Genomic DNA, 27,732 nt, shown 5'->3' on the forward strand with positions numbered 1-27,732 from the left:
CCCCACTGAGCAGGGAACCCAATGCGGGGCTTGATCCCAGGACCCTGAGATCATGGCCTGAGCTGAACGCAAACACTTAACCAACTGAGCCTAGTGGCTCAGCCTACTGTCATAAAAGATGATTGTCATAAAAGAGACATAAAAGTATTTCTCCAGTCTCTTGGGTCATCTCGGGACTCTAGATTCTTCTTCATTCTTGCAGAAATTATCAACCCTCCATCAACAGTATTAAGACTCTATCAACACTTCAAAACCTGGATTGAATATTTTGCCTTTGCGATTATCACAAGACGTTGAACTCCTGTTATGGATCTTAAGCACAGAAAAGAAGATTGGAAGAAAATGACAAGTCAGTTAATCACAAACAAATTGGGAGAATATGTCCTTAATGACTGAGGCTGCATGCATTCATACTGATGCCACAATAGTGTCACTGTTTGTTTACACTAGAGAACACTTACAATTAGGTGGGAGCATAAACAGAGTAAGGAATGCAGACCTCTCCCTTCTAGTCAGGCCTTCAGCTGGCATTAGAAATTTAAGACCTTGGATGCTGAGGAGAAAAATACATGTTAAATGTCTTTCAGAAAAGGTAATAAGTGGGATGGGGGTGGCAAGTCAAAGAATATCGAACTTTTCTTGATTGTAAAATTGCCAATGTCGCTAGATATGAGTTACTCCTGTTTTTGCATCTAATTGCTGAACTGCTGGAATTTGCATTTTCCCATAACCAGTGCCCCTGCTGATAGCGGAAACAGATATTGAGAGACAAGTCATCATGCTCTGAGATGAGGTAGCTCTTGTGAACCCATCATGGCTTCCCAACAGTGTCTGCCACCATTTATAGGCATTAGACGTCATGGGGGGAAGAAGGCAAGTGGGATTTCTCCATACCTGGAAGGGTTAAGCCCTGAGTCAATCTGCAGCAAATGGCACACCCAGTTTGAGGTTCATGAGGGTGAAGTAATTTATCTATGAGTCATATCACTGAATACACTCTGTTCTATAGAATGTTGGTTAGCAACTGGCTCCCAAACATCGTGTCCAATGGTTCTGTTATACATGGCATTTGAAAAGAGGAGAGTTGCTCATTTGACTTAGCATTTGGCAATGAAATGAAGCTGGTATTGCAAAGGACATGGATTTTCACTGACGGATTTAGGGTCTGAAGTGAAGTGCTGTGTTGCATGACTCCATTTTCATACTAAGCCTAAAGGCTGGAGGAGGACCACCCTGGTGCCCCTGGCTCAGGCCTGAGAAACTGTCATTATTGGAAACAAAACAGAAAAGAAAAAGAACCCAGCAGAATGGGCCTCTTGTTTTATTGTATGTGGCTTTTGCAAATGCTCTGACTCTATGATTAAATTCTTAGCAATTTTCAAAACTTCCATACTGATTGGTGCTTTTAAACTAGAACCTTAAAACCCAGTCCTCCCAACTCCAGATCCTATCAAAAGAGCCCTGTACTCGTTAGTCAGGAGGAATGAGCAGGCAAGAGGGTGAGGCTGTGTGTGTCCATGGCTGGAAGGAAGGTGTGATGAGTTGCTGTTTTGTTGCTAGGCAACAGGTTTTATGTGACAACAATTCCTTTTCTCTGAAGAATCAGAGAGCTCTTTTTTGTTTCATGAAAGCAGTGTATTTTCTTGATACAAGTACATGTGGAGTTTACACTAATTTGTCATATGATAGTAGAAGTGTTTATAGAAGGGAATGCTAATCTATTTTTTAATTCTTTGATTTGCTTTCCATTGCCACCTGAGAAATTATTTGCTTAAGGGAGACATGGTTTCTTCCTTTTCTCAGCAGATGACCCTGGTTTGGTTTGTCTGGCTGTGGTTTTTGTGACTGCCACTCTCTCCAAGCCTCTAAACTCCCCCAGGTAAGTAGTGAATGTGCCTTTGAGCTTCTCAAAAGAGAACATGTTTACATTTGGAAATGTTATTCGATTTGATGTTATAATTCCCAACTAGTTAGCTAATCCTGATGTAAACATGTCATGGTGTCTTCAATATTTCTTCTTCTTTTATTGATTCTGTCCTAATATAGTACATATATGTTGGGTGCTAGTTAGTCTTCCCTAAATAGGACCCTAGATCTCTTGCATCCTTATAACCTTCAGAGCATCTAACATAGAAGTTGGCATGTAGTAGATGCTTAATAAATGCCCATTGACTAGAAAGATAAATAGACACACAAAGATTAATATGGAGCTGTGCTTTCTAATTACATGGATTTTATTTATTTATTATTTTTTTAAAAAAAGCTTTTATTTATTTATTCATGAGAGACACAGAGAAAGAGGCAGAGACATAGGCAGAGGGAGAAGCAGGCTTCCTGTGAGGAGCCCGATGCTGAGACCCCGGGAGCATGACCTGAGCCAAAGGCAGACACTCAACCATGGAGCCACCCAGGTGCCCCTAATTACATGGATTTTAAAGAGATTGAAGCGGGCTCTGAAAATGAGGTGAGGATTGGCTTCACAGGTATCATAAAAAGAGACAAACATCTAAATGCACTTAATTTTTTTTAAAGATTTTATTTATTTATTCATAGACATACACACAGAGAGGCAGAGACACAGGGAGAGGAAGAAGCAGGCTCCATGCAGGGAGCCTGACGTGGGACTCGATCCTGGGTCTCCAGGATCACACCCCAGGCTGCAGGCAGTGCCAAACCGCTGCTCCACCAGGGCTGCCCTAAATGCACTTAATTTAGAGATCTGTCCTTCCTTTAAACGTAAAAATCATATATTTAATGTGGAAAAAGCAATCAGAAACTCCTGGGTATAGATTCAGAATGCTGATACTCTCTTAATCTTAGGAACCCATCAAGTTACTTCGAAAAATGGAAAGTATGTAGGCTTGAGAACCAGCCTACAGATTTACTGTTTTTTCCTAAGATAATGTATTCTAGAGTGGAGTTAGGATTTTTGCTACCACACTACAACATCTTCTGAAAATGCTTCCCTGCTGATGGGAGGCAATGTGTCCCGGTCATTCTTTTCTTTTTGATTGTGTAGAAAAATCGTTGGATGAACTTTGTCTCCTAGGTTGAGAAGATTAAAATGTTTGCCCTACTCCATCCCTGCCACCCTCTGGGACATTGATTTTTGTTCCCAAAGAATAATGGTTAATATTCATCGGGTACTTATTATGCGCTGGCCACTGCTCTAAGCTCTTTACGTGAATTAATCCCTTAATCCTCACAACAATCCTATGAAGTGGATGCTGTTATTGTCTCTTTTCTAGAGGAAGAAACTGAGATACAGAGAGGTTAAGTAGCTTGCCTGAGGACTCTGCATCCAGCATGTGACAGAACTAAGTTTGGAACCAGACAGGCTAGCTCCAGTCTCTACTCTCCTGACCCTTCCATGGCACCACCTCTGAAACAGAGAAGGGGAAAAGCAAGTCCTAACACTCGAATTGTCACCACGCCAGGTGTACACTCCCCAGCCAACTGCTGCCTCCCACACTGTACTCTCCTTAGCCTTGTTCTGGGCTGGGCTGGGGCTGATGGTTCACTCACACCGAGGCTCTCAAGGATCTTTGCAAATGCGGGTGAATGCAGGTGCGGCTTACCCCCAGAGCTCCCTTGTCCTTACCCTAGGCCTAGGCCTATCTATGCTGCGGTTGAGCCCAGCCTCCCTGGGCTTGCCTTAGAGCTTCCCCTGCCTGATCTGCACCCTGAAAACCTAGGACTGGCCTTCGTGGGGAGCCAGGAAGGCACTCAGACTACAAATGTATCTTCCAAGAGGAGGTTCATTTCCCACAAGGGCAAGCCTGGGGCTGCACCCAAGGAGAGGCATTGGCTCTCATGATGGAGAGAACATTCTGGTGCTCTGGCCTTGCCAAAGGCTGTCAGGACACAGGCTGCCATACACACACACACACACACACACACACACACTCTCTAGTGCTTTTATATAACAAGTTTGCCTTCCACATCGCTCCTTCATCAGCAAACACTTCAGAAAGTACAGCCCTACCTGCATTCCAAAGACTACACAAATCACTTCCCTCCCTGCTGAAAGGCCCTCACTCCCAGAGTGAATCATAGCAACTGCTGAAGAGCAGCGGTAGGGCCCCACCCTTCCCACAGGAAGTGAGAAAGAGTAAATATATAGTTTTTCTCTAAGGGCTAGGACACATTAAATAGGTGATTTTAAAAAGCGAGAGCTGTTTAAGAGGTAGTGACAGCTCTGGAGAAGAACAATGAGTCAGGGGACATGGCTGTAGCCAGGCAGAGACCACAGGATTCCTGTAAACTCTTTTATAAACAGGGCTCTGAAATTCCAGAGCCCGCAGGAGGTGGCTCCTTCTTTGACTAAGCGCTGCTATGCCACCAAGAATGCATCCAGGATTGGGGCACTTGGGACACCTGAGATGTGGGGTCTGAGCCCTAGGGCAGAATATTCTTTTAGCATTAAAAGAAAAACCAAAGTGTCGATTCTTTCATGAAGCGCCTGGCAGGGCCCTATAAGCCCCTCTGTACATGAGTGCTTGTTTTTGCACCCCTAGGACCCCAACAAAGGTCAGGGGCAGGTGGGGTTTGAGAGGCCACTGGAGTCCTTGGGATAATACTGATGTCAGGCTGCCATTCAGCAGGGCTTATAAGGCGATCACTCTGGGGGCAAGGACCCCAGGTTACCAGTTGTATTCCCAGTATGCAGTTTGGACAGTCTGCAGTGATTGGGGCAAACCAACATTCCACTTCTAGTTTCTCCAAAATGACAAAGGGGCCACCAACAAAGAAAACCAGAACCACTCAAAGCTATTGCTAATTGAGGAAGACCTAAATTGCAAAGAGCCTGGGAGCACGGAGTCACCCGGAGCCTTGTTTAAATGTGAATTTGGGGGAAGATCTGAGAGTCTACATTTTTCTTGGTCGGATCACACTTCAAGCATTGGGGTGCTAGAGAACAAGCGGGAAGGGTGGTCAGTAGAGATCAGCCCTGCCGGAGTTGGAGAGAGGCTTCCTGGGGTCTGGGGGTTTGAGACAGCTCTTAGTGTTGAGACTGGATGGGCAGGAGAGTAAAGACACCCCAGATCCACCTTGTAAGGCGGTGGGTGACCTGACGGATTCCACGGTGAATGGCAACTACCCCTTGTACAAGGACCAGGATCAGCTGGCCGGGTACCCTTGGGGAAAAGTTGAGGGTTGGAGCAGTTAGGAGCTTGGAAACTGGACTCTGCCATTCAGTAGCTGGGACACTGGGGGGCAGGTCTTAGAAATGGGGAGAGTAGTACCAGTCTGTTAGGATTGGTGTGAAGATGAAATAAGATGATACATGAAGTGCTTAGTTCAGGACCGGGCATGGCATAAGCAACCACAAATAGAATACTTGTTGATATTTATTATTATTATTATTATTATTATTATTATTATTATCAGTCAACAGCTGAAGTGAAGCAGTGGTGTGTCTCCTATTTATCTCTGAGCCTTGGGCCAACATATCCCTGAACAGATGGCTCCTGGTTGAGGCAGGCACTCCCTTCTCTCCATTTGTATCCCAAGGTGCAGGTTGGCTCATGATGGATGGGCATGGCTCCCAATGGATGGGGGAAGTGAACAGCTTGACTGGAGGCAGAAAGACCTCATGCCCAGGGCCTAGGAAGGATGGAGACTCTCCCTGCTCCCAGGAGAAAGGATTCAGGGCACCTAAGACTAATTGATTGGTGGAAAGAAGTTTCTTGAAAGCTTGCCATGACATTGAAATGTCGCTACAGGGAAGATTCTATTTTAGCCACGGTCCAGCGGGACATGTTCTAATCTGAGGTGCACTAGATTCAGGCTGGGGATTCATTAGCTTCAAGTTTCCTGACACTGGGTACCCCAAAGGCCCACTATGCCACCTTCCCTGGCCGTCTATGACCAGCCAAGAGCTGTGCTGGAGACAGTCATTAAGGTTCTTTTCACAGAGGGTGGAGTTCCAAATATTTGTCCCAAATATTTCCCTTTGAGAGCTAATCCAAGAGATAAAGGAGAGGTACCAGCAATGCCACACCCAAGCTAGGCCAGACCTCTGGAAGAGCAACTGGGAACAGCGATGAAAATGGGCAGAGTCTAAACAGCAATGATTTATCTTCCAAAGTCTGGCAGTTTTTTTATTCTAATTTTTCTTCTCCTCCCCTTTAACAGGGAAGGACAATCTTAAGGCCAATTGACCATGCTCTGTGTTTTCCTCAGATGATTTGCATGTGAACCCATGAAGTTTTTGCATGGCCATTGGTGCCTCCTGCTACTCCAGCTCTTCCTCTGCTCTTTCGAGGACTGAGCCGACATGCAAAGATGTTGCCCAGTTTTAGAGGTAAAGAGATACAAGGCCTCCCGTCCTCACTAACCTGTATGTCCCCTCTCCTGCCTGGTACTAGGGCTGGCTCTCCTTGCCCCACCCTCCTGTGGTTCCCCACCCCCACCCCGCCTCATCACGCCCCCATCCCCACCCCTACTCAGCCCCCAGCCCATCCCCACTCCCACTCCCACTCCCACCCAGAGAGGCTCCCACGTTGGAGCCTTTGGTTGACCAAAGTTTACCAGCTGGGAGCCCCTCCCGCCCCTGGACTTCCTCTTGCCAGGTCTTGGTCCAAGATGACAATTTAATTATCTCACATTTACTGGAGGGAGGAAGTCTCCCAGAAGCCACCCCCCCCACCCCCCCTTGGATCATCTATGCATTTTAGCAGCTGCTTTTATTGGTTCATTTAGGAAAGAACCTGGGAGAGCATCCACAGTCAGTAAGTAGACCTTGTCAGAGTTTTGTTATTGTTAATAGCTGAGGCTTATTGAAACAATTTAGTGCCAACCCTGTGCTGGGCACAGTGTAAGGGCCCATAGAGAATGTGGCCCCTGCCTCTGGCTGTTTCCAGGCCACTGAAGATGATTGACAAACTGAAGGCCATGGGCACTTGACAAACTGAAGGCCATGAAGGTAGAAGAGAGAACACAGTGCTCAGTGCCCCACACCATGTGAGGGACTGGCTGAGTCTACCTCTGAGAGGTGAGAAAACCTCACAGAGGAGGTGGCATTCGGGCTGTGCTGTGGTCTGAATGGGGCCCCCAATTCCTATGCTAAAATCTCAAACCCCAAAGATAATGGTACTAGGAGGTGGGGCCTGTGAGCTGTGATTAATTAGGTCTCGAGGGCAGAGCCTGATGAAGGCGACTAGTGGCCTTATAAAAGAGGCCCCAGAAAACTCTGTCACTCCTTCCACCACGTGAGGACACAGCGAGAAGGCACCAGCTGTGAACCCGGAAGTGCGCTCTCACCAGAACATGACGGCACGGGTGCTGGCGCCCTGACCTTGGACCTCCAGCCTCCAGAACTGTGAGAAATAGATGTTTGCTGTTGGCAAGCCACCCAATCTGTGGTATATTTTTGTTACAGCAGCCCGAATGGACGAAGGCAGGCGGTTTCTTCAGGGCTGAGTGGAAGTTTACCAGAGGGAGAGGAGGGAAGAGGACATGCCAGGCAGTGATAGAAGAGTATGGAGGCAAACAGGTGGCCGTGAAGAAGGCCTGTGTCTTCTTCCAGGACAGCAGTCCAGTTTGGCTAGAGTGGAGGAGGGAACAGGGCTGAGGGGAGGAGAGGCTGGAGTGGATCTAAATGGAGAGTGACCTTTTGAGGACCATGGTGGTTCCACTGATGGGAGCCAGAGACTTGATGGGAGGTGGGTGGTGCTGTGGAGGATCCCGTGGAGAGGAGGCTTAGGGGTCCCCTATTGGGAAGATCTGCAGTATCTAGTGAAGTACTTGCATATACGCCAACACTCAGTAGACTATATGTTGGTGGTGCTTCTTTCAGGGTATAGGTGAGGAAACGATTGTGGTGAGTGGATACTAGGCTTAGCAAGCTTGTACCATCTTCCAGAGGGCCTAAACAAATCGCACTGTGGAGTCCCCATTGTTGTTCGGTAGGCCTCACTGTATGATCTTCGTATATGAAGCGTGGCCACAAATAAATGGGGATGCTTGGCTAATCTAACCACTGGCATTCTGGCATCCTACAGAGCACATTCTCCTTCAAAAATAGAGGTACAGTCATTCTGTCGATACCAAGGGGGTGCCTAAAGGGATAGCCAAAATACAGCTTCAATTTATCTTGAGAGAAATCCTTCGATGGGAAGAATGAGTGGATTGCATTCACTGTGCTGTAGATTTTGACTTTGATAGACTCTTGATCTCAAAAGTAAATTTTTGCTGCCAGGCCCAACTCTGCAGAATCCTTTTCTTCAGGGGAGCAGAGACCAGATGAGTAAGAGTGACTGGATATATGGTGTATCGCTCCTAGTGCCTAGTAGGTGCCTACTATAGGCTTAATGAATGAATGGTAGAATTTGCAGTAAAAACTTAATACACGCTTAAAGTCCTTGGGTTTTCATATATTTTAAATAATTTCAAAAATACAAATATGTTGCAAGACTAATTCAAAGAACTTTTTGGTTCTTGAACAAGTTTAGAGTAAGTTGCAGGCCTGATTTCCCCTTACTCCAAAAAATTATAGTACATATTGCCTACACATAAGAATGGTTTTCTATGCAACCACAACCTAACCATCAACACCAGGAGATCAGCTCTGGGACATCACAACATCCACCAACACCACTCAGGCTTCACCAACTGAATAATGTTCTTTACAGCCAAATGGTCAATGCCAGGAGTAGACGTTTCTCTTAGCTATCAAGTTTCTTTCATCTCCTTCAATCTGGAATGGTTGCTCAGTCTTTCCTTATCTCTCAAAACACTGACATTTTGAAGATTGCAGGCCAATTAATTTGTAGAATGTTCCTCAATTTGGGTGTGTCTAATGTTTTCTCAGATTTAGGTTAGGCTATTTTGATAGGGATTTTACAAAAATGATTCATATTCTCAGTGCATCCTATCAGGTGGGCACATAGTTTTATCTGCCCCATTATCAATGATATTAATTATCTTTTGACAGCTCCTGCTTCAGGTTATTTGTACAAATAGCACAGGAGGATAGCAGCCCAGGATGACACCAGGTCTTCTTTCTTCACACTGGTGCATGGAAGCATCTACTGCAGGGCCTTTTTTGGATGGGGGAGGTGGAAGTGGGAGGGTAGACACCTTTAGAGAGCCAGAGCTAGAGCCAGAGGTGGAGCTGTAAGCCTGGTTTGAACCTTGGCCTTGGCCTTGGCCTTGGCCTTGGTCTCTCTTCAGCAGAGGTTGAGATCCTAGGTGCTATGGGCACCAGCATGCTTCCTGAGCTTAGGGTGGGCAGTATAGACAAGTTAGCTGAACTTTCAGCTGATGCCTTTTGGGATCTTGGGCTTGACCTCCTTGGGCTTTACAAAGACCTCAATAGCCTTGGCATGAACACTCATGGCCTTGGCATTGTTGGCCTGCATTTTCCTCAAGCCTTTTTCGTGCTTCTTGGCAAAGAATTTGGGGTCCACCCCACTAACAGATTCATTAGCTTTCTAGACTCTTTATGCCATCTCTGTGCTATTTTGGAGACTACCTGTGTGTGATGAGGTTCTTGGACTTAGCTAGTCTGCACTATAGCCCATCACATGAGGTTAACTTTGATGACTTGATTCTGGTATCTGTCAGATATTTCTACTATTAATGGAACTTGTTTTTAATAAGAATTTATTTGAGACTATGCAAATATCTCATTTCTCATCAAACTCTCTTTCACTTGGTTTAGCAACATTGAAGTTTCTTGCTAAAATTATTATATGATGGTTACCAGAATCATACCAGAATTTTATCATTCCATCTACATTTGTTTGTTGGCATGCTACTATAATTTTGAACTGTCTCTTTCTTCCTATCTGTTTATCTATCTCAGAATAGAATCATGGCTTCCTATTTTATTCAGTGGATTTATAATTCTCTTACTACCATTACATATTTTGATACTTGAATTGTTCCAGATTCAGTAGTGGGGCTAGTGGGGCCCTATTCAAGTTAGCTTCTGTGTCTTTTTTTTTTTTTTTTTTTTTTACTTATATCCATCCTACTCTGAGTGCTTCTTTACTTTCTAGGTCAACAAAATGTTCCAGGTTCATCTTATACTTTTCCCTGACTCAACACTGGAATTAGGGAAACCTGATTGCTTTTAGTGGTGAGTGGGCTTTAGAAATCAAGCTTTTTGGTGTTAGGGATGCTCATTGCTATTGGGGTCTCACTGCTTTAAGCTTTCTCCATCATCAGAGGTAGGAAATATCTGTATAATCTCTCTCTCTCTCTCTCTCTCTCTCTCTCACACACACACACACACACAAACACACACACTATATATTGAAAACCACCAGTACATATTAATACTTCCAGTTCCAATGAAATACTATGTGGTTCATTCTAGCTTCTCCTCTTTCCACATCTGTAACTCCTCAACAGTGAGAAACTTGACTCCCTTTATCCTTAATACATTTGCAGCCAATCTCCTGACTCTGCCAGGCCACTGCTCTTCTTGACACACCTTTTGTGTGGGAAACCAATCCCATGGGCTTTGGCACTGAGTTATTAAGGAAGGAGTGCTTTGCTTTGCTTTTATAATGGGAATATGATGTATTGTATATATTTTACATTTGAGAATAAGCAACATCAACAACAGGGATCAGCTTAAGAAGGTAACTTCAGAAATTCTGATTTTATGTCTTTCTTTCACTCTTTACAGATAAACTTCATAACAAACTATCTATAGGGATGAAGTAGGACTTCCTAAAATTCCCACGCCCTACGTTAACTGAGATGATTATGTCCTGTTAGTTTAGCTATGTACCTAAACAGAAGTTTGTTTTATCTTATTCAGTATTTTTAGGTATTTTGTGGTGAAAGTATTTTCAAATTAGTTGTCCAATTTACTACCAGAAACTTCAGTCCTGAATAGCTAACTCGAAATTACTTTGAGTCATTACTCTGAAGGGTACCCTTCTACTGGCAAGTAAGTTGTCATGTGACCAGGTCTAGAATGTCTGTTACTGGCTCCCTCCTTGGAAACCTCCAGTTCTTGGAGAATGCCTAGGAAAACTCTAGACAACAGCCAGACATCAAGCTTTTTCAAAGTCTGCCCATCTCAAAAACCTGTTTCTAGTGGTGTGAACTAGTTCCTTTTTTTTTTTTTTTTGTGAACTAGTTCCTTAAAAGGCCTTTCATGTACCTGATGAAGCTGTCCTGTTTTTCATCTGTCTATCCTCTATCTATCTATCATCTATCTATCAATCTATCTTCTTTTAGCCAAGAGTCCCATGGCAATCACCACAGTGTCTCAGCCATTGAAGTGAGCTTTGGAGAAGGAACTTGCAACCAAAGATTATGTGAATATATCTAATGATTGCCAACTTTAGCCAGAGAAGGGATTATCTTGCTAGGTTCTAGGTATTTTTAGGATTCCTGCTATAAAATGCTATTGTCATGAACCATCTTGCCCAGCTCTGCTCAGTGTAGTATAATTCCTTAGTTTTGCCATCAAGAGAATAATCAATACTCCCCAATGCAAAGCTCAGCAAATGACCAGGAATATTTCTATACTTCATTCTGCTGGATTTTGAGTTACATGGTCTTTGGACACAGCCATTCTTGTAGATCAGTAACCAGCACCTTTCCTAGCTCACACGTGCCTCTGAGCTGATGTCAGCTGTTCATTCCATGGTGTGCATTTCTTGTGCTCTACTGATTCTTTTGGCAGGAACACTTGGCCTTCATCTTACCAATGGTGTTTACATTAGAATGTGTCCTCTTAGTGACTGTTGCATTTTGTAGTACAGCCTTGCTGCCTAAGGCCTTGAATGAGGCCATTTTAAACTCCCAAGTATGTGCCAGCGGAAAGCATCACCATGTAATTCACAGTAAAGTGAGCAACGTCACTGAGAAAGCCTCAAACTTGTAGTTTTTAAACAAAAGGCCACATCTAAATATATTATAATACTGCATGTAGGAAATGTGATAATTATCTCCCAGGCTACCGGAACCACTTTTTCACTATCAGAGGACAATAACTGAAGTCTGGCAAAACAATTTCCTTAATGACCTCAAAAGTTGCCCTGAAGTTGTAATCCTAGGTAAAACAGAGATAGTAAAATACCTTATGACAGCAGATATTAGGGGGAAGAGAACCATACATCAGATCTGAGTCCTCCATTTTTCTATCTTTAGTACAGCATGGAAAGCCAGTCAGCAGACTCTACGAGCCAGCTTTTCTGATATCTTAACTTCCTTTAGGTCACACTACCTGCAAAATGGTAGTCAGATGCTTTTGTGTGGCTCTCAGGCTGTTGTATTTTGACTTCCTTCATCTCTCAACGCCCCCACATCCTGAGCCCTTGTGCTTGGTGTTACTTACAATCTCCATCTCTACGCCCTTGCACACATACTTAAATTCCTCCATTGTAATTAGTTCTCAGCTGTTTATTCATCTCTCATCCCTTCTAGACTGCAAGCCAGTCAGAACGGGTACTATGACCTATTCAGATTTATTTGTATGCTTGGGATACATACAGAGATCAAGAATTATTTGTTGAATGAATAAATGAATGAATGACTGAATGCACACATGCTTCAAACGTGCCACTTGAAATGTAGATTCTCATGAGCTCAGGTTCCAGGGTGGAGGTTGTAATCACTTGTTTCACAATAGTAGAGAGCACTTTCATTGCCTGCCACTCTTTGGTTCCTTGGTTTTGTCAACAGAAGATGTTGTATTGGGGCAACAGTAAGAGTCAAGGGATAGACAGTTTTTCAAACACAGCCCTTTATTGAACCAAAAAACAATCTGAGTGAATCACACCTTAAATCACTCTTGTTGGCAATGAAAGGAGTTAAAATAAAGAAGCAGAACTATTATATTGAGGTACATTAGCATCCAGCATTTATCACATCACATGCTCAGTTCATATGACTATTTTTGTAACTAATAACATCAGTTTTTTGCCATAACCAACTTTGTATATTACATGTTATATATTAATTTCTCATATATTACATATAATTGTACATCAATTTCTCATCATCAGAAAATACAAGCTCTATTAAAGACCTTCTTAGGGATCCCTGGGTGGCGCAGCGGTTTGGCGCCTGCCTTTGGCCCAGGGCGCGATCCTGGAGACCCGGGATCGAATCCCACGTCAGGCTCCCGGTGCATGGAGCCTGCTTCTCCCTCTGCCTATGTCTCTGCCTCTCTCTCTCTCTCTCTCTCTGTGTGTGTGACTATCATAAATAAACAAAAATTTAAAAAAAAATAAATAAAGACCTTCTTAAAGTATAAAATAATGTAGTCTAACAAAGTGGGTTTGTCTAATTAGTTTTCTATTAAATTGGTTGTTCATTTGATCGAATCAAATAATCCAATGTCAAGTACATGCTGCTTACTTAAGTCACATACTTTTTGAGTTAGATGAAAATAGCTCCACTTAAACTCAAATCATGTAGTTAGATTTAATGCTTTGCAAGGCTCTAGGAACTCAGTTCACTTAAAACACCTAGGATGTGTAGTGGTTTGCAAAGTTTGCATTTTTGAGATAATACCCACTGCTTTCTCATTGTGTAGCACACAATATGCACACACACACTCAGTACATTTTATAACCTTATACTTGAGAAGAGGATGTAAAAGTATTTCTTTCACTGGCAGTGATGAAAGTGATTATGCAAGATCAATTAACAAAATGAATGACTTTAAAAGGGAACAATATCCTTTCTATATTTTAAAAACTCTAATTTTTGTTAATGCCTATTTCTGTTCTTAGTTTTTTTGTGTTTGTTTTCCTTTTCTCTTTGGTGTTGCCAGACCAAATCATTTTCATTAAAAATTATAGTCAGAATTGGAGCTTGGGACCAGTTAGAAAGAACAGGTCTTACCATAAAAGTATGTATGCCTAATGCCTATTTGTGAACCAGGCTATTTTGCTGAAATGTTTCAGAAGCTCTACTAAATAATAATTGATGTCTTTTACTTAACAGATTTCAGTAACTGTTAAATGAATGTCAAGCACAACTAAAGTTGAAGCTGATATTTGTTTTTTGTTTTTGAGAGAGTGTGTGCATGTGTGCACATGGTCACGAGGCGGGAGAGGTAGAGGGAGAGAAAGAGGGAATCCTAAGCAGAGTCCCTACTGATCGTGGAGCCTGACACGGGGTCAGTCTCATGACCTGAGCCGAAATCAAGAGACCGATGCTTAACTGACCAAGCCACCCACGTACTCCTGAAGCTAATATTTGGAAATGATGTTACTGAAGTTTCAATAAGGGTGTTTAAAGTTATAAATGGTAAGATTGGTCTTAATGTAAATTACTACCTGACTATAAAATTCAGTGTGGTAAATGTAGCTCTCTAAAAGGAACAATAAAGACATAATCATCACAGCTATGTGCTTTCCTTCTTAAACATTCAGAGAAAGGGCCAGAAAGAACTAATATTTTTGAATATCTATATCCACCACAAAAGGATCTCAGGGTTGTCAGGTTCTGTGGTTAGTACTTTTGGCTTGGATTCTCTCTCTCCCTCTGGCCCTCCTGCTCATGCTCTCTCTCATAAATAAACTCTTTTTAAACAGTTCATATACACCACAAAATAATACAGGAACTTCACATATCTAACTTAATCCTTGCAGCAAAGTCAGCTACAGATAAGGAAAATGTGGTTCAGAGAAATCTGGGGGACGCCTGGGTGGCTCAGCAGTTGAGCGTCTGCCTTCGGCTAAGAGTGTGATCGAGTGCCACATCGAGCTTCCTGCATGGAGGAACCTGCTTCTCCCTCTCCCTGCCTCTCTGCCTCACTCTCTCTGTCTCTCATGAATTAATAAATAAAACCTTAAAAAAAAAAAAAAAAGAAATTTGGAAACTCACATAGCATTAGGCATAGAGGGAGAGTGGTAGGCTGGGGATTACTCCTAGCAGTCAGCTGTCCTTAGGACTTCCATCAGGTAGTTCTGGTAGCTTTGGGTAAAGTGTAGAAAAATATCTGAAAGTCATTATTTAAAGATTTTTTAAAAAAATATTTTATTTATTTGAGTGAGAGAGAGCAAAGAGGGAGAGAGAGAAGCAGGCTCCCCACTGAGCAGGGAGACCGATGTGGGTCTCCCTCCCAGGACTCTGAGATCATGACCTGAGCTGAAGGCAGATACTTAACTGACTGAGCCACCCAGGTGTCCCTGAAAGTCATTCTTCTAACCAGTTTGTTTCTTGGTTCCTAACCAAGTGGATCTAAGTGAGCCACTTTGTGAATAGTCCAGTCTCCATATTGACAAGCACAGTAGAATCCAGAACCTTTTCAAAAACTTTGTACTGCATGTTTCATACAATCTGAGGAAGTGGAGATTTTTAAGACATCTGGCACCATTATTTTCCCTCAGTATTAATCCTTTTCTGAAGCCAGCAACAGGACAAACATCTCACTGAGGATTTGTAACAATTACTCACTGATCTCAATTCAATTTTGTGTCAGCCTAAGACTGAATTTCCAATTAGGTAAGACAAAGTGAAAAGAACCGCAGAACTTAGTAATGAAGGGCACCAACACTGGAGTGGGACAACCTTGTGTAAAAATCCCGGCACTGCCATCCTACTGCCATGTGACTTAGGTCAAGCTAGTCTAGCACTCTGGGCCTTAAGTTTCCTTTTCTGTAAAATGGGTACAAGAATGGTATCTAAGTCATAGGTGAGGATTTCATGAGGATTAAAGGAAAACACCTCTTGGGGGGCTTGGATGGCTCAGGGTATGATCCCTGGGGTCCTGGGATCGAGTCCCACATCAGGATCCCCCCCAGGGAGCCTGCTTTTTCCTCTGCCTATGTCTCTGCCTCTCTGTATCTCATGAATAAATCAATAAAATCTTTTCTTTTAAAGCAAACATCTGTTAAGCACTTGCAATGCCCAGCACACTGAAATTAATGATAGTTATTAGTGATGTTCGTGTTCAATCCTATGTTAGGTTCTTTCTACACCAACTACAAATGATAATGCAGGCTGTGAGCTACGGAAATCACAGAGGCCTTTATGGCCTTTGCAGCCAGAGGCGACAGGACGGGACTGGAAGGAGGCCCAGAACTCAGGAGCAGAACCCCTTTCAAGCTCAGTCACCGTCCGACGGGAGCAATAGCTCCCCCAAGGTCCTCTTTGCTCTGGGAGGATTAAAAGGGTTTTCCGTGAACCGCCCTTGGCGTTTATTCAGTAACTTTCACCCACGACGCAGCGAACCAGTCACCAAAAAGAAAACTGAAAAACCCCGAGACTCAGAAAAGTAATGCAGCGCGACAGGGCGGGCAGCCAGACAGCAGGACAGGACAGGACAGACGTGGCTGCGTGCTCAGCATGTGGGACGAGGGCACGGGAGCTCTGGCTTGGAGCCGGGCAGGACGCACCGCGGGGGCTCGGAGGTCGGCGGTGCAGAGCCGGACGCAGGGGCGCCGACAGGCGGGGCCGGGCACCAGACCGCACCCGAGCAGCGCGGCCGCTCGCAGCACGTGCTTCGTAAGACGCCGAACGCCGCCCGGCAGCTCCGTCCCCGAAGCACGAGTCAGTTCGGCTCTCAGGCTCCTTCCCTGAGCCCTACCGTAACCGACAGACCACGGAGCGGGCTTGGAGGTCCGGGGGGAGCGCCCCCGAGTCCCCCCGCAGCCTCGGCGCCGCGGAGCCCGCTCACACGCAGCCCCCTCCGCGCTCCCCAGTCCCGCCGGAAACGCCCCTCCCCCCGTCTCGGCTCCGCCCCGCGGCGCGCGAGCGTGTCGTCACCCGCAACCCGCCAATCAGGCCGCGAGACCAAAATAGCGCCGTATAAAAGCGTGCGGGCCGGCGCCGCGGTCTCCGGGCCGCGCGCTGGGGCGGGGCTGCGCGCGCAGGTGAGCGGGGCGGGGCGGGGCCGGGGGCGCGGTCGGGGGCGCGGTCGGGGGCGCGGTCGGGGGCGCGGTCGGGGGCGCGGTCGGGGGCGCGGTCGGGGGCCGGGGGCTGTGTCCCAGCGAGCGGCTGGGCTCTAGGTCGTGGAAGTGGCCGCTCCTCTCCTAACTGGTTCCCAACTCGAAAGGAGCGCCGGCCGCCACGCGCGGCGTGCGCAGTCACGGGGCGTGCGTGAGGAGCGGACCGCGACCGCGTGTGCGGCCGGCGCGCCTCGTCCCGCCTGGTCCCGCCTGGTCCCGCCTCGTCCCGCCTCGTCCCGCCCGGGAAAGTGCCCGTGGGGGAGGGGCGCGGCCCTGCCCTGGGGCCGGCTCCCGGCCTAGGCGGGGGTGGGAGGTCGACCTCCTTCCCGGACGGGGAGAAGGTTTCTCGAGGTCATCTTTCCGGGAGGAGGTGACTCTGAGCTGTTAGGTGGTTTGGAAAAAAGACTCTGACGTCGTACCCTCCGGGATCCAAGCCTCTGCCCGGTCCCGGCTGCTCTGGGAACCTGAGAGCGTCCCCATCTTTAAGACGCAACGCAGGTGGCAGTAGAGCTGTGGTCTCGTTCTTTGAGGCGCCCCTGGGTGATGGTGTTCCTTTCTGCCTTTGTCCCTTCCCTCCCTTCTTTTCCCAATCTCTTCCTTTCATTCTCTCCATTCTCTTTCTTCTCTCCTTCATCCTTTCGTCTTTCTTCCCTTTTTGCCAATTGAGGTGTAACCTGCATACCACCAGGTATAACCAGCTGCGCACCTGAACAGTTAAGAGGACAGGGAGGTGAACGCTCATGTGTGTATGTGCACACCTTAACCAGCTCCCAGGGCAAGATGTAGGACCTTTCAGTTACCCCAGATGCCCAACTGACTGAGCCCTTGAGGTACCCCCTCATCATGGTTTTATTTTGTTTTTTATTTTATTCTTTTTTTAAAGATTCTATTTATTTACCCATGAGGGAGGTAGAGACACAGGCAGAGGGAGAAGCAGGCTCCCTGCAGGGAGCCGGATGTGGGACTCGATCCTGGACCCTGGGATCAGGCCCTGGGCAAAGGCAGTCTCGTAACCACTGAGCCACCCAGGCGACCCTCATCATGGTTTTAGTGTGCAATTTTATAAAGGCTTAATGATGTTGAACATCATTTTATGGGCTTCTTTGTGATAAATATTGACAAAAGATCTGGTCAAGCCTTTTTTCCCCATTAAAAGAAAAAACAGGCTGGGGGCACCTGGGTGGCTTAGTTGGTTAAGCAGCTGACCCTTGATTTTGGTTTGGGTTGTGATCTCAGGGTTGTGGAATCGCTCCGGCCTTCAGGCCCCACTCTCCGCAGGGAGTCTTCTTGGGATTCTCTCCCGCTTCCTACTCAAATAAAGAAATAAAATATTTTTCAAAAAAAGTTTATTATCTTACTGTTGAATTTTGAGAGTTCTTTATATATTCTGAAAGACTTTCTTCCACGGAATTAACTTTGCATCTTTGTGAAAGATGATTGGCCATATGGTGTGCTTATTGCTATTGTTCTTACATGTCTACTTTTTCCTTATAGACTTTAAAAATTCCCTGTGTGATAGTTCCAAACTCTGTGTCATTTCTGAGTCAGGTTCTGATGCTTTGTCTTTTCATACTGTAATTTTTCTTGTCTTTTAACATGCCTAGTAATTTTTTTTTGTTAAAAGCCAGACATAATGTATCAGGTAAGAGGAACTGGGGTAATCAGGCTTTTAGGGTAAAATTATGTTCATCGGGCCAGGAGTTGCCAGTGTTTAATCTTTCCTATAGCTGCAAGTACCAGAAATTTCCTCTAGTTTCCTCAATTTTTAATGCTTTCCTGTTGTCTTTAGGCTTTCCTAAGAATTTCTTAGAGTCTTGTGTTTTGCAGCCAGCACTCTCCATTGTAATCCCTGTTACTGTATACCAGAGCCCTGTCGATATGGTGGTAAGGTGTGAGGGGAGGGAGATATTCTGTAATCATATCATTAAATTTGTTTTTAGTGGGCTTGAGTCCTGGGGCAGTGACCTTCAGAAGCAGTGTTTGGATTTTTTTTCCCCTCTCCTTACCCGAGACAAGGCTTGAGGGGGGGTTGAATTGGCTAATTGCCATTCCTTCAAATCAGATAAGACTCCCTTAGAGGGAAGCCCTTTGTTATGGAGATCTCTTTGGGTGTTTTTCAAAATGGTTAATTTTCCTCTTCCCCTGCCTGAAAGCATGGTGGGGCTTCCAGAGCTAAAGCCCATGAAAATGTGGGTCTCTCCAAGCCTGGAGAGTTGAAACTAGAAGTATTGTTGAGTAATTTTTAAGTTTGGAGATTTTCCAGCTCTCTTTCTCTTATTGATTTCTGATTTATTTCCATTGTGGTCACAGATCAAATTTTGTATTCTTTCAGTTCTTTTAACTTTATCAAGGCTTGTTTTATGACCTTGGATATGGTCTACTTTGGTGAGTGTTTCTCAGGATGAACGTTATTAAGTGATCTATTCACAAGTATCAATTATATTAATTGGTTGATAGTGTTTTTCAGTTTTGTGTCCTTGCTAATTTTCTACTTGTTCCATCGATCACAGAGAGGAGTAATGAACTCCCCACCTGTCATTTTGGATTTGTCCATTTCCCCTTCGTTTTATCATTTTTTGCTACAGGTATTTTGAAGCTCTGTTGTCACATTTAGAATGGCTGTGCCATCTTGGCAACCCTTTTATCCTTTGCAAGCACAGTAAAGGGTATGAGGTTTTACCCCACTTGCAAGCTTGTTAGCCTGCCACGGTTTCATAGATGCTGGCAGAAGACACAGGATGTTAGTAGCCACAAAAGCAGTAGCCACACTGTCAGCCTCTTCACCACTTCCTTGAACCCCATTGCTCAGTGGCTGATGCAACCAGGGCCAGATGGCACCTGCCTGTGCAGTGGGCTGTAGCACAGCAGATGATCCCTGGGATTAGGGAACCCCAAATCTTTGATCATGGGCGGGAAATCTTCCTGACCTTTGCAGTTATTATACTGGACTGAAAGCAAACCAGCCGCTGTCTTACGCGGGAGGGGAGTGGTTTCTGTGTCCAGTGCTGTTACTGCACAAACATCTTTGAAAAAATACTCAAGATCCAAGATAGTCATTTGCCTCTGCTCACAAGATGTTCAGAGACGTGAGGGCTTTTAGAGAATTGTCTTTCAGCCATTATGTCCCTCTTTATCCTGGGTCATTTTTTTGCTCTGAAGTCTCCTTTGGTATTAACCTAACCACCCAGCTTTCCCTTGGTTAGTGTTTGCGTGGCACATTGGTTTCCATCTTTTTGTTTGTAAGCTACTTCTATCGTTATACTTAAGATGAGTGTGTGTGTGTGTGTGAATGTGTGTGTGTATTTTGCAGACAGCATATAGTCTGGTTTTGTATTTTCATCTATTCTGAAACTCGTCTCTTAATTTGCATGTTGAGATCATGGCCTGCGACTATGCCTGTGGGTTAGATCTGGTTAGTGGCCTGTTTTGGTTACTGAAGTTTTATTAAAACGTAGCCATGCTCATTCATTAATCTCTTTTCTTTGGCAGCTTTTCCCTTACAAAAGCAGACTTGAGTAGTTGCAACACAGATCATATGACTGAGAAATCTCCAAATGTTTACTATCTGGTACTTTATAGAAAAAATTTGCAGACACTGGTTTAGATTATTTATATTTGGGCAGCCCCGGGGGCTCAGCGGTTTAGCGCTGCCTTGAGCCCAGGGTGTGATCCTGGAGACCTGGGATCAAGTCCCATGTCAGGCTCCCTGCATAGAGCCTGCTTCTCCCTCTGCCTGTGTCTCTGCCTCTCTCTCTCTCTCTCTCTCTCTCTGTCTCTCATGAATAAATAAATAAAATCTTAAAAAAAAAAGATTATTTGTATTTAATGCAGTTATTGACATGTCTGGATTTAGGTTAGTTAAAAAAATTATTTCTTTTTTGCTTCTTCCGTTTTTCACCATTTACTTTTTCTGTCCTATCTTATTTTGGATTATCTGAATTTTTTTAATGTTTTTATTTATTTATTTTTAAAGATTTTATTTATTTATTCATGAGAGACACAAAGAGAGAGGCAGAGACACAGGCAGAGAGAGAAGCAGGTTCCATGCAGGGAGCATGACATGGGACTTGACCCTGGGTTGCCAGCATCAGGCCCTGGGCTGAAGGTGACGCTAAACCACTGAGCCACCTGGGCTGCCCCTGTTTTTCTTTTTTTTAAAAAAGATTTATTTATTTATGAGAGAGAGAGAAAGCAGGGGGAGGGGAAGAGGGAAAGAATCCAAAGCAGACTACCTGCAGAGCTTAGAGCCAGTGTGGGGCTCTATCCCACCACCCTGAGATCATGACTTGAAATCAAGAGTTGGACACTCAACCAACTGAGCCACTCAGGCAACCACTTCATTTTTATTATCTATTGAATTTTTCATTGTATCTCTTTGTATGTTTTTAATGGTTGTTCTAGGGATTATAATGTACAGACTTAACATTTCATAGTCTAATTAAAACTAATATATATATATATATTTTATTCGTGAGCAACAGAGAGAGAGAGAGGCAGAGACACAGTCAGAGGGAGAAGCAGGCTCCATCCAGGGAGCCCGACGTGGGACTCGACGTGGGACTCGATCTGGGTCTCCAGGATCAGGCCCTGGGCCAAAGGTGAAGGTGGCGCTAAACCACTGAGCCACCCAGGCTGCCCAACTAATATATTTTTAAAAGATTTTATTTATTCATGAGAGACAGAGAGAGAGACAGAAACATAGGCAGAGGGAGAAGCAGGCTCCACACAAGGAGCCCGATGCGAGACTCAATCCCAGAACCCAGGATCACGCCCTGAGCGGAAGGCAGAGGCTTACCCACAGAGCCACCCAGGTGTCCCTAGAACTAATACTTTATCACTTCAAGTCAAATGTAGATACATTACCACTACATGGATCTCTTCCTTCTTCATATTAGAATATCTATTTGGGTTTTCTTTAATTTCTTTTAGAAATGTTTTGCAGTTATCAGCATAGAGATCTGGCACTTGTTATTAGATTTAGCCCTAGGTATTTATGTTTTTGATGCTATTATAAATGATATTCAATTTTTTTAATTTCCAAATTTTGGGTTGTAAATATATGGAAATATGACTGATTTTTGAGTATTGCCTTATAGACAGTGACTTTGATAAATTTATTTCTTCTATGCTTATAATCATGTTATCTACAAATAAATATGATTTTACTTCTCCCTGTTCACTTTTTATGCTTTTTATTTCTTTTTCTTGCCTTATTGCATTATCTGAGATGAATAGAAGTGGTGGCAATGGACAATTTTCAAGACACTTGGAGGCATGAGGGAAATTACTCTCCAATGTGTTCTTTTAAATTCAGTACTGTGTTTTGTTTGGCATGGTCTTGACATCGGCCCTGAGAGGGACTGAAGTTACCTTACTTATTTACAAAGACATCAGTTTAGTCTTCTGTAGTCTCCAGGGAGGCAAGAGATAGATAGATAGATAGATAGTTATGCCTTTGTTCAAATTAGAAACAGACACTTCTTTAGTTAGATCACTAAAAAAAAAGGTACTCTTTACTCTGGACTGGTGTAGACCTGGTCATGACGTAGGGCTTGGTGAGCTGAGCCTGAGCTGAATTTCAGCCTTTCTGTCCCCTTGGCTGGTCCTTGGTGCAGCAGAAACATTGTACTGTTTGGAGAGGAAATCAGGCCAGAGGCCTGGAGAACACAGTAAATCTGCCCTAGGAGGTGGGTCCTAGCTCATCAGTGTCAGCACTGGGAAGATAGGGCCCATCTTTTGATGCTTCCTGGGGTTTCTGACCCTACATCATTGATCTAAATCTCTGATATGCAACTGACATTACATACCTTACTTTGCTTATGAAATTATTTCAAATCCCAATATTAGGGAAGAGGAATAGAGGATTATATCATTCCCGTCTTGTTTCTATGGTGTCCTCTTACCTTCATGACTGTTATCTCCCACCTGCCCTTGCTCCTGATTAGATCATACATCCATCGGCTTGGTCCATGTGAGAAGAATTTGAATGTATTAGGTTAGCTGCATTCATAGAAAGCCAAGGAGGCAGCAAACTGGGTTTGGAAGGTGAAATTGGGGAAGCTCTCTCTCTCTCTTTTGCAGATAGCCCCCTTACCCTCTTATGCTCCTATCTTATGCTCCTCCTATCCTTATGATTCTATCCATCTAGGGGCATACGTTTTTTACTTGGCTTCATTGTTGTTAAGAGTATTGGAGAACTTTGTTATAAAATATATATGACCCTAGAAGGAAAAACACATTAAGTCATTACCAGCTCATAACACCACTCTATGATTTATTAACACATTATTGTGTATTCATCACTTATCTTGCTAATGACCCAGAATAGTTAAGTTTGGTTGGTGAAAGCAAGGAGAGAGAGGTATGAAGAACACGGAACATTGCCAGGGGAGTTTCTTCATCTACAAAATAAGGTTGTGTATATTAATTTTTTTTTTCCAACTCCAACATCCAGAATTCTCAGCAGTATCTTTAGGATAGTGGGAGAAACGTACGTGAGAAGCTAAGCAGGGATCTAACCAAATGTGTAGCGACCTGGTATGGTTGGGATCAGGAAAAGAAGGCAGGTTTCTCGACCTCCTTCCTCTTTACAGTGCTCTCCTTCACACAAGACCCCACCTCCAGCCCCTTGGGAATTTTCACCTTTTGCTTCCATCTAAAGCCATGGGTGGCTCAGCGGTTCAGCACCACCTTCAGCCTGGGATGTGATCCTGGAGTCGCGGGATCGAGTCCCACATCAGGATCCCTGCATGACGCCTGCTAATCCCTCTGCCTGTGTCTCTGCCTCTCTCTCTCTGAGTCTGTCATGAGTAATTAAATAAAATCTTAATAAAAGAAAATTAAACAAATAAATAAATAAAATCTTAAAAAAAAAAAAAAAAAGCCATGGCAAAGTGAGCCAATGTGGGAGGGAGGTGTTAATGTTGATGGTCCCCTATGTGTCATGAGGGATTAAAGACCCTCCTGCCTGGGCCAACCGCCCATCCTGCATCTCCACATCATTTTTATAACTGCAGATTCTATCTTTTCTTGCACTAGGCTATGAACTTCATGGCATGGTCTCTCTTATCCATCTTTTTCATCTTTAGCTCTTGCATAGGGCCTGCCACACAGTAAATGTTCAATTGATGAGCAGTGAATGAATTAATGGGAAAGGCGCAGGGAAGTGAATCAAATTTCCCCAGGTTTATATGTCAGCACTGACTTTGGTCCTTTCCTACTGTGGACCCTTCACATCTAATTAGGCACTAAAATCCAGTGATTCTTATTTTGTAAGGTCTGTTTTTGTGGCTGCCTCCCTAAGGCTTCTCTCTGCTGGGGAGTAGCCTACAGCCCAGCTTCCTCATCACCAGCTCTCCCTTCCTTATCTGTCCTGCACAGATCCATCTCCCTAAAGTACGTTTTCAGCTTATCACTGGGCTGCTCAGAGTATTTATTTGGCTCATTATCACTTACAACATAAAATCCACATTAATCAGCCGCTCTTCCATATCCTACCATCCCATCCATCCTATCAGGAAATGCATCTTGAGCTTCTATCTAGCCTCTGGGCAGAAGGAACTCCACCTAAATTCTCTGCTCCAGCCAGATGGGTTTCATCATAGTCCTGCCTCCAAGCCCTTGCATCTCCTTGCCTCCCAACTACATGCAACTTTCCAGCGCTCAGTAGGCCCACTTCCTGCAGAGAAGCCCCTTGGGCATCCCAGGTCACCTCAGACTTTCTTTTCAGAAGCATGTGATCACCAAACTGAGTATAGAATGGGGCGGAATCAACAATGATACGATTTTACATTGTGGCAACAACTACGAGCCGTCCAGGTCAGGAACAGTGAGGTAAGAACAGTAAGTGGGAAATAGGTCAGGGTTATAGTGGCTGAGTGGGTGGGAGAGGCTGCTTGTCCCATCATTAAAACACCCATGTGGCAGCTGACTTTTTTGCAGAAATCTACAACCAGAGAATCTCTCCTTGGATTCTGAGCCTCTTGAGGGCTCTGTTCTCTAAGTTCCCCCACTCAAGATTTTATTTACTTATTGAGAGAGAAAAAGTGTGAGCACAAGTCTGGGAAGGTACAGAGGGAGAGAGAGAACCAGACTCCCCAGTGAGCAGGGAGCCCAACTCAGGGCTTGATCCCTGGACCCTGTGATCATGACCTGAGCCGAAGGCAGACACCCAACCAACTGAGCCATCCAGGTGCCCCTCTAAGTGCTTTTAAGTTCAGTAGGAAAGTGTCTATAGAGCCCTTCCTAGGAACAAGTGTTTAAAGGGAGGAAGAGCATGGAAAGTGAAGGCCTGGGGGTGTGAGGTAACCACTCCCTCCTTCACAGCTCTGTGCTCAGGACCCACCTTGTGTGTAATGCTGGAGAGAATCCAGCACATCTGCTCATGAATGCCAGAGCACCTTTTTTTTCTTGGCTCCATCTTCAGTAATTTGTTATCAAGAAAAAGACTCCCAGTAAAATCACATTTCTTGCACAATCCTAAAGGTTATACATTCCCCAAGATTATCACAGACCAGATTGGGTTGACCTGAGATAATCTACGACCAGGGCAGATGGACAGAAGATCAAAATTGAAAAGGACCTGTTGGGAACTGATACATGTTGTGCACTTCTTACTGTAACATGTTAAGTACCATAAAGCACAAACACCCTCTTTTTCTTATTCCAGGAATAATACACATTTGTTGAAAAAAAGAAAAAAGAAAAAGAAAAGAAAGAAAGAAAATGCATCCATAACTCTATTATATTTTATTGCACATCTTTGAAGTCTTTTATGCTCCTGCTCGCCTGCCTGCCTGCTTCTTCCTTCCTTTCTTTCTTTCTTTACAATGGGAGATATTTGACCACTGTCCCTGCTTAGTAATTCCTTGAAATAGATCCTTTCAATGTCTTTTTTTTTTCTCTTTTATTTATTTATGATAGTCACAGAGAGAGAGAGAGGCAGAGACACAGGCAGAGGGAGAAGCAGGCTCCATGCACCGGGAGCCCGACGTGGGACTCGATCCGGTGTCTCCAGGATCGCGCCCTGGGCCAAAGGCAGGCGCCAAACCGCTACGCCACCCAGGGATCCCCCTTTCAATGTCTTGCTCCCCATTTCTCACCTCCATCCTCCTCCTCTCCTGGGGCACACCCTCCTTCTCTTTGCCTTTTTCTTGCCCTAGGATGGTTTCAGATGGGGCCATCCATAGAGGTAGGGGCAGAGACCAAGGCAAACCTCAGTGTGAAGGTGGACATATCCAATGGCTAAGGAATTTCCTTCCTGAACTCTGCAGGCAGGGCAGCTGGTACAGCCCTAGGATGGATCAGCCCAGAGGAGAACGTGGGCTGAAAGAAGCTGCTGCCACATAGGCTAGCTCTTTGTCACACCTCTCTCCAGACAACCAGCATGTGACTAACCATCTGCTCCAGTATGAGGGCAGGGCACAGGACACACCGGCAGAATGATTTACTTTTTCGTTCAATTTTAACACACAGACAATAAGGTGCTTGAAGAATACTCATCTTCAGTGCATAGCTCAATAAAGTTGTATATTTGTGGATACCTGTATGACCACATTTGAGCTCAAGATATAAAATGTTTCCAGTAACCAGAAGTTTTCCTATGCTCCTTCCCAATCAATATCCATTTTCCCTGAATCCTCTCCACCCCACACACATCAAGGCAAACATGATTTTGGCTTCTTTTAAAGTGAGGTGTTTTATCTCTGGCTTCTTTGCTCAAAATAATGTTTGTCAGATGCTTATTATTTGCTAATATTTTGAAAATATTGTTTCATTAGCTTCTTATTTTACTAAAAACGAGATCATCTTGTGCATGCTGTTTGCCACTGGTTTTTCCATTTAACATTAGCAACAGTTTCCCTTGTCTTTAGCATTCTTGTACTACAGATTTTTCAAAGTTTGGATTATGTTCTCTATTATGTATGTGCTGTAATTTATTTGACCAGCCCTCAATTGTTCAACATGAGATAATTTCCTTTTTAAAAAACTACCAAAAAAAGAAAACTACAGACAATGATTCATTGAATATTCTTGCAATTAAATCTTTGTGCACATACTTGATTATTCCTCTAGGTTAAACTATAAGAAGTAGAATCACCAGGTCAAAGGTTGTATACACTTTTAAAGCTTTGTTATCCAGAAAAGTTGTATTAATCTTCTTATGAGAGTGTCTCTGTTTCCTCAAATCTTGACCATCACTGGACATCATATTTTGAATATTTGCCAATGTAATAGGTAAAATGTATCTTTTTGAAAAAAAATTAAAAAAATTAAAAACATATCCTTTTAATTTGCATTTCTCCAATTACAAATATGGCCAAACCCTTTTATGTTTATTAATCACTTCTGTCTTGAGACTCTTGCTGTCTGTGCTAGGCAGGGTTCAGTCATAGATAAAAGAAACCACTCTTTCTATTTTAAGGAGAAAGAGCTATGACAAAGGGAATTAGATTCTTACAAAATCACTGGGAGATCTGGAGGAGCAAGATCTGTGCTGGGCTTCCAGGAATGACTCTGAGAACACTACCCCAACCTCATGCCTCCGGAGAGCTGCTGCTTTTGCCCTAATCAGCTTCACTCTACATGCTGGGCAACCGCCACCAGAACTGCTGGCCCTTGAGCTGTGCCAGGTTTGTTAGAGCTTCACCAGCAAAAATAGTGCCCTGTGCTCAGCTTCCAAGACACACTGTGTTGTTAACTAGGCTGGAACCTCTGCTAACTCATCAGAACAAACAACAACAAAGTGAAAACAGGGTAACCCAAATACAAAATACCTAGAAATGCTAAGTTAAATGTAACGAATATCCTTTTCAGTGTGTTTGAGGTCAGAAGAAGGCCAAGGAAACTCCCAGGAGCC

The 27,732-nt window shown here is 44.2% G+C and overlaps 2 long non-coding RNA genes across 3 annotated transcripts; both read left to right on the forward strand.

The window, feature by feature from the left end:
- The first annotated feature begins 1,610 nt into the window (after positions 1-1,610).
- LOC111090681 lies at positions 1,611-14,626 on the forward strand. Of its 2 annotated transcripts, none has more exons than XR_005353749.1 (3): positions 1,611-1,879; positions 6,187-6,307; positions 14,574-14,626. It is a non-coding gene; the product is annotated as an uncharacterized LOC111090681 (long non-coding RNA). The 2 variants fall into 2 exon arrangements; XR_005353750.1 differs by lacking the exon at positions 14,574-14,626 and adding an exon at positions 6,706-7,452.
- A 2,122-nt stretch (positions 14,627-16,748) lies between these two features.
- LOC111095873 lies at positions 16,749-27,154 on the forward strand. Its single transcript, XR_005353751.1, has 3 exons — positions 16,749-16,799; positions 24,604-24,707; positions 25,797-27,154. It is a non-coding gene; the product is annotated as an uncharacterized LOC111095873 (long non-coding RNA).
- Positions 27,155-27,732: the final 578 nt, after the last annotated feature.

The sequence above is a fragment of the Canis lupus genome, chromosome 1, assembly GCF_011100685.1.
Source record: "Canis lupus familiaris isolate Mischka breed German Shepherd chromosome 1, alternate assembly UU_Cfam_GSD_1.0, whole genome shotgun sequence".
Taxonomy (NCBI): domain Eukaryota; kingdom Metazoa; phylum Chordata; class Mammalia; order Carnivora; family Canidae; genus Canis; species Canis lupus.